Source organism: Montipora foliosa, chromosome 6, assembly GCF_036669935.1.
Source record: "Montipora foliosa isolate CH-2021 chromosome 6, ASM3666993v2, whole genome shotgun sequence".
NCBI classification, from domain to species: Eukaryota; Metazoa; Cnidaria; class Anthozoa; order Scleractinia; family Acroporidae; genus Montipora; species Montipora foliosa.
The window spans coordinates 19,355,743-19,363,242 of record NC_090874.1 but is presented as its reverse complement, the minus strand read 5'-3'; positions in this window follow the sequence as shown (position 1 = coordinate 19,363,242).

Below are 7,500 nucleotides of genomic sequence, written 5' to 3'. Positions count from 1 at the left end.
TTCAACTGAAGCAGGTCATTTTTTCCCAGGGCTCCCGGTTGACCAGTGTACTGGATGGATAATCTTCGGTGAAATGTGTGTTCAGGAGAGTCAAGCTGTTCGAAGAATTTCGGTTCTACGTTGCCAAATAGCTTTAGATTTCCTTACTAAAACTCTTTACTAAAAGATACGCAGGAGAAAAGGTGTTGTCAGGTGCGGTTTCACAGTCAGTGGCCACGACTTCCTATTATCTAAAAGGTATAGGGTGCCAAAACCCGGTCGAAAAAACGTACTGTACTCACATACAGAGACCCGCATGTCCAGCACAAAGAGCTTATCTGCCCAGCTGTTTACCTAAGTAACCTGGAGAAGGTAAATCAATTTGATCTTTGATGCAACAAATAAATCACTAGAAGAATTCATTTAATAAGAAAATTGTTCAAATTTTAGTAAGTACCTTCGAAGATCATTATTAACACGTACAATTTTAAGTTATTTCCAATTGGGTTCCTTGAAAACGTCAGTTTTGAGTGAGGCAGGGGAGGGAAGTCAATGAATGAGTCACTAATCCAAAAGAAACGAAAAATCACACCCGTAAGTCGACCAATGAGAATTGAAAGAAACTACTAAACAAACTTCTAATTTCGCGCTAAAACACGTTGCATGAAGGTACTTCGAATTCTGATTACCGATCCCACTGTTTGTGATATTATTTGTTGGTCGGATAAATCGTTGATATTCGTCAAGAATTATCGAGAGGGTATAGCATTACAAAAGCCCTTAATTAACGCGGAAACACGTGATATGTCAACTAGGAGAAGAATTAGTCTGAGAGCAAATGTAATCCCGTGGGAATTTCGTGCTAAAAGCAAGCCACCATTTTAAAAGTGTTCAGTAGGGTCTAGTATACATGAACGGTTTTGGTGGTAAATCTGCAACTTACTACGACGGGTTTTAAGGAGGGTTGAAAATCGGACGTACATGAGCAAACATGAAAACGAGGCTGGTACCTTAAATTACTTATAAACTAATCAATTACCATCGGTTAACCACCAAACTTGACAGAAATTCGTGCTTTGATTATTTAGTGAAGTGATCACGTGATTTTGTAGCATGAAAACGAGGCTGGAATAGAATATTACATATTACTACGTTTAATATTTGCAAAGGCTTGTCAAACTTACTCAAAATTGGCAGAAATTATTTGTCTAAGGACCCTTACCTTATCTAATTTAACGCATCATCATCATCCTCTTGTTCCTCAATATCGCTGATATCATCATCATTATCATCATCACATTCGCCTGGTTGATTCTCACATTTATCATCATCTTCGAGACAGCTGCAGAGGTCCGTGCATAGTAATCCTGCCTTGCGGCACTGACAGTGATTCGTCGAGCATCGTTCCGTTGCCCATTTGCACTTCATAAGCTGTATTATAGCCTCGGGAGCGGGTGAAAGAGTTGTCATGACGGCGATCCACTCATCATTTTCCATTGGCCAACCATACCTCGTGGTGACGGTAAAACAGGATTAGGTACACGGTCATTGTTCCAAACCATCAACTGGCAGTGTGCTCGTAGTATGGCTTGGTGCAGAGCTGCCTTAGTTTGTGGTAATCTGTCTGATTCAACTTGTCTCTTCTTAAACAACGACCACCTGAGCTTGACAGTTTTAATTGTGGCTTTTGGCTGGTACAGCTGGCAGACGAATTGCTCAATCCCATCAAGGGTTTCTTCGTCGGGTTTTTCATCTTTACCCAGATTGGCTGAGGATCTAAGGATCGACTCATTGTCCTCTTCAAATTCTTTCCAGCAAGTCGGTTTCCCTTTTCCTGGAAAACTGCCCGTGTTATTAGCCCCTGTTAAGGCATGGAATGCTGGTAGTGCAGCTGTCTTGGCTGGTCCAAGTGCTTCTACAATTGGTTGCAACTTGATTGTTCGGCGAGTTGTTGCTGATACAGTCACAAAACTTGTATTTGGGCACATCTCTTGATAGCGTCTGATAGCTAGCACTAAAACATCGGTGTCTGGAGAATAGATTGAAAGTTCCGTAGCACCGTCAGCTATAGCGTCTAGCGAATGGAGGATAATCTTTGTGTCCGCTTCTATGTGGTCGCTCTGCAAATGGCTCACGTCCTTTTATGTCAATTTACACTCTGTCGCCCACACCACAACGACCTTCTTCCCTGTAGCCTCACCTCTCTCCATCACCTTCTGGGTCAGACAAGCTGGTAGTTCTGCTTTGGTCTTCGTGTGGGATATGCGTTCAAGGTAACTTTAGCGATATGAGTTGAATCCGTGATATCGTAGTAAATGGGTTCTTGAGTGCCTTGTCGCTTGCTCCGAGTAGCAGACTTAAGCGAAGACAGAACATCATACCTATCAAAAATCAAACGGATCTGCTGTGTGTTATTGTATTTGATGAAAAGACGGGCAATGAAATGTTCCGCTAAGTCTTTGAAAGTCTTGATCCAGTCTGGCTTATCTAACAATTAGATCTCTGCCATGCTATCAAGGATTGCGACTGTGACATCGCTACTGCCTATGGAACTAGTACTTGACTCTCCACTTTCTCAAGGATGTGCATCAACTTGCTTTTGCAGGAGCAATGCATCATTGTCCCATCTGAAGCAAACAGGGACCCTGGAACTACCGTGAACTCATAGAGACCGATAACCTCTTTGATATCAATATCTGGGCGACTCTTGCAAACCATCATTAGCCGTGCAAACAGAGGCTTGTCCTCTTTAAAGTGCCTATAACGTAAAAAAGTTTTATTTTCCTATTTGGAAGTCCATATTAAAAAATGAACTTTGGCAAAATAATTTTTCAACTCCAGCGAGAGGCGCATTTTCTACGATTCTTTCAATCCTACTTTTATTTGGTACACCCATTCCGCTGGTCAGGACTTCACGGGCTCGCTGTGACGTAGATTCAGGAATGCTATGTTGGCGTAGGTCTTATCTTTTCTTACTAATCAACGCCAAGGTATCGCTCAGCGATCGTTTTGGGTATTTTTCAGTAAACAAAAAAATCAGTCATGCCTATATTTATCATCAAGGATAGTGCCTCTGAATCCGGAAGTGAATAAACTGGCGATTTTAAAAAAAAGAATTTGAGGCGAGTAGTTGCGGTCTCGACGAGTCAGCCAGGGCTAGCACTGAAACCCAGAACTACACGGAACCCTACGTGGAAGAACCATTAGCAGACGAGGGATGGCTACAAAATTGCAAAAAAGAACAAGAGGATAAGGAAGGTCTCGCGAGGGAATTAAATCAACGCCTATATGTGTGTTCCTGTAATCGAATTTTGTCAGTGTTCAACGATCTATTCATTTTGCTGTCCAAACAATACTTGAAGTCATCGTCTTTGAAGTGAATCTAGCAAAATGACGAAGTTTTATCGGGATCCCAGTTCTTTCTTTTCACCAAGACAAAATCTACGGCCATTTTTTCCTTCTTTTTTGGGCTATTGCGTTTTCCGAGTCGAAAAAAGTATTCCCATGTATACTTTTTCTTTTTTCAGGATCAGCTGTGTTGTTTCATCGAGCGGTAACGAATCTTTCAGCTATTTTTCCACATCAACTTTCAAATCCTCATGTTCTGTAATCACGTGTTCCTGAATCTACGTCACAAGTTGAGAGAAGACTTGAGCGAGTGGTGTGCCAAAATGGCGGGCAATTTGAATGCCATTAGAAAATCGTAGAAAATTCACCTCTCGTTCGAATCGAAAAATTCTTTCTCAACAGTTAATTTTTCGATATGGACTTTCAAATAGGAAAATGAAAATTTTCACGTTATGGGCACTTTAAGCTCCACCGTACTGTCTTAACTTTGATCACCTTCCCATTTTTTTTTTTTCATGTCTGTAAGTTACGCTTCATCACAGCCCAGAGATTTATCTTACCATATTTGACTCTATCTTCTACAAACGAGCTGAACAACTTTTGCCCTATTTCAACCGGCTGAACCAGATCTTTCTTCATTTTTTCGCACACAGCTTTCTTCGTGACTCGATTATAAAGGTCGGTATTTGATCCAGCGTTATCACCAAGTGAAAAGGGGTCAGTGTAGCTCTTGATTGTCTGCGTCAGTTGATGGATGGCTTTGTTCTCTCATTGGTCGTAATAGCAGGAGAGAAGTCATGGTGGTGTTCTTTGGAATCTGTAGACAGGCCTGCCGTAGATTTGGCCTCTGTTGCTAGTCTTCCTAGTTCTGGATCAATAACTTTCTAATAAAGGAAAAACTTTGTCCGTGCGCTGAGATTTAGCGTGATCCCGACTAGTCCACCGGACACTTTCATGGAGCGGTTTAGATGTTCTAGAGCGTTGTCGCCTCCTACCGTACGAAATGGAACTTCCTTGTTCTTGTTTACCACCCAGTTGCCGTTGGTGAACTCTTCGTATAAGCGGGGGTCTGTGTCCTTCAGGGATGCCATCTCGGCGAGATAGGCAGGGATCATTCTTGCGTAATTAATCTTGTCATGAGCAAAGAAGTACTTGGTGAATACTTCTAGGGAAGAAAGATGTACGCAACTGCCAGTTTCCAGTGCGCACAGCCTTGATGAAGGAGAACATCTCCATAACCATCCTCGTATAGTGGCGTGTTACTACAAACAACAGACTGCTGTTGTTCTGAGTGTGGTACTCAGACATTTCATGATGACTTCAGATGAATTAATAACATCAATGAATCGTTGATGAGCTCTCTGGATTCTCTCATTTACACCCTCTCTGCACGTGTCACTGAGTTCCCTTGATAACTGCTCAAGACTGTCGTAGGGGTCGCTCATTCTTTAGAAACCCTTCTAAGTATAGTCTAAAGAAGGCTTGGAGAGACATCAAGTGCGGTTTTTCTCCCCTTCTTGCTTTCCCTAAAGAATCTGTTTGACAGTGCACGATCCATATAGTTCAGCCTCTTGCCAACTCAAGTCGATTCCACCACTTTCTATGTAAGCTCCAATCTTCTTAAGCACTGCCATGACGATATGTAATTCACCAGGGCGCAAGACGAGATGGTTCAGGTCTTTTCGAGCCATTTGAAGCTTTTTAGCTGGGAGATATAGTCCCATGTCGAGAGAGATAACAGTTTCCTTTCATCACCAACCACCGCCGTCGAAATGTCTTGAGCCCTCATAAGAACTGTCAGTAATGTATTCCACTCGTGGGCAGGATGTGCCGACAATGGCGGTGCACCAACACGTGTCAGAGGTAGCGCTTCGTCGACTAACGAATGGTACGCAGACCACATGGCCAACTTACGAATATCTGCCAAGTTTTGCGGCTTAATTGGGGATGTTATAAGTAATTTAAGGTACCAGCCTCGTTTTCATGTTGGCTCATATACGTCCGATTTTCAACCCTCCTTAAAACCCGTCCAGCAAGTTGCAGAGTTGCCACCAAAAATTTTCATGTTTACTAGACCCTAATGAACACTTTTAGACAGGTGGCTTGCTTTCAGCACGAAATTCCCACGGGACTTAATTTTACGACATTTGCTCCCGGATTAAATGTTCTGCCCACATCATGCTTTAAAAACTTGGGACGAAGTCGACAAGCGCTATTAATACCGTAGTTCATTCCTTCGAAAACAAAGCACTCATTGAGAATCCCGGAGCAAAGCAGACAGTTAGGTTTTTAGTAAAGGGTAGTATTATAGTATATCGCACACTTTTTGTTTAGTGATCATGAAAAAAATACGAGCAAACAATTCTTGGTCTTGGTCCAGTTCTTGATCCAATCAAACCAAGAGAAAGTGAATGAATCGCATCTCCTGGCTCCGCGAGCACTTGTAAAAGACTAGAAAACAGTTTTAAAACAGGACTCTATTTGATGAAAAACTTGAACCTTCGTACCGACTTCATTACTATAAACGACTTTCAGAACGAAATCGATGTTATTATTATGCAAATAACTGGCGGGGTATTCAGCAGATAAGCTATACTTTTTTTTATTTTTTACTTTTCTTCCTGCACTTTCAGTGGAACTTATTTTATCCTTACTGATATCTTTATTTGTGAAAGAGGAATCGTTCGGTTATTGTAATAGGATGACGTGGCCACTAACTGTGAAACCGCAGCGGACAACACTGGCCCTTCATGTACCTCGAACCACTGAGAGTCTTCGTTGAATAAAAGTGCCAATTATTATCCAGAGTTGCAAAAAAGGAAACAGGATTTGTTTTCTCTCCTTCCATCCGTTTTATGTTGGAAGTCTATATTGTTCACACACCGTAGTGACCTCTTCACTGACACCCATTGAACCACTTTTTCGTGATCTGTCAAAGTGCAGGAATGGTTCACCCTTAATTCAATGAATTCAATGAGTGTCAGTAAAGAGGTGACTGGGTTGTGTCAACAATATCGACTTCCAATGTAAAAAGAGTGGAGGAAGCCACGTTCTCAATTCAAGGTAACTTAACCTGTAAAACTGCTGGTTTTTAGTCTTCTGGATCATTCTTCTTTTATCCATTTTATCATGACTGTTCATACTGTTTCTTTGTGCCCTCTGTTCCTCGGTGCACAGTGCTCCTCTGTGCCTACTGTTCCTCTGTACTCTCTGTGCCCACTGTTCCCCTAAGCCTACTGTTCCTCTGTGCCTACTGTTCCTCTGTACTCGCTGTGCCCACTGTTTCCCTAAGCCTACTGTTCCTCTGTGCCTACTGTTCCTCTGTACTCGCTGTGCCCACTGTTTCCCTAAGCCTACTGTTCCTCAGTGCCCACTGTTCCTCTAGTACTATTCCTCAGCCCTCTGTTCCTCACTGCTTCATGTAACGATTAAAGCTTTCACTTTCCAGTATATGTGTAATGATTAACGATTTCGGAGCCCGGTATATGAGAGACAAGGTGACACACCTCAAACAGTTTGATGTAACATGAAACATCGTTTAATGCTCCTTCACCCAGTAGAGGTTTTGTTCTTACAAAATCCTCCCGACGATTACTTGCCGCTGTAGTGCACTCAACTAAACCCTCAATTCTTTCTGGACAAAGTTGTAGAGTTGCTAGAATCTAGTTTAATTAATGGGCAGGCCTAGCTCCTATGAGTCTCCTGTAGGGGAGCATTTCAACTAGTAAATGGAATATCATAGGTTTGACTTCTTCGATGGAGCAATCGCGGACTGTTTTTCCGAGTTTTCCTCCGACATTACCGATTAATTCTCTTTTTTTTTCCGCCCATGAAGTTACTATGGCAATCGCATGGAACCACTGGCGGGAACGTAGGATAGTCGTTTTCTACTAAAAAACTAACATTGATGAAAAAGCTTTTAAAAAAAGCAAATTAAATGCTAATACAAAAGGAGTACTCAAACCTGGATAAAAGTTCATTATATATTCCTTTTCTTCCACTCTTTCCCAATATAAAAGGTGTGAAACCTCTTTAAAAAGCTCGTTGCTGGAAGCTTACAAGAAAATTAACTGCATCCCAGGGGAGACGAGAGAGAAATTTTTCTCACTGTATATTGCCAAGATCCTTAGATTTACCATCGTTTTCAACACTTCTCTCACTACCGTGCTTAAC